The sequence below is a fragment of the Mustela nivalis genome (assembly GCF_964662115.1).
Source record: "Mustela nivalis genome assembly, chromosome: 1".
Classification (NCBI taxonomy): Eukaryota; Metazoa; Chordata; class Mammalia; order Carnivora; family Mustelidae; genus Mustela; species Mustela nivalis.
In genome coordinates, this window is record NC_139020.1 from 58,858,382 (window position 1) to 58,858,797 (window position 416).

A 416-nucleotide genomic window follows, 5' to 3' on the forward strand; every position below is an offset into this window, starting at 1 on the left:
GTGGGGCTAGGGCGGGGCCCAGTGGTGGGGGCGGGACCTTCTCTGATGTGCCAAATACAGCGGACTGGAGAGGATGGTCGTCCGGACTCTGGTCACCAACGCTTGGCTGGTTATCAGAAGCATTTGGGGGAGTTTGGGGTTGGGAGCTAGGGAGCAGTCCAGTACTGCTTAATCAGAATCGCCGAAGGGGGGAGGAATCTGCATTGGGTTTAGGCTCCCACACAGGGAAGTTTGAAATTAACTTAAAGGCATTTTACAGATGTAGAAACTGAGGTTACCCATACACCCCTCTCTCCGCATCAGACATTAGGGAGAACGGAAGAAATTAAATAAAGAGGTTTATGGAAGGTGTGACATGTGAAACACAGAAGAGGGGATTTACTTTGTCCAAGACAGTCGAGGAAGTTTCCTCTATC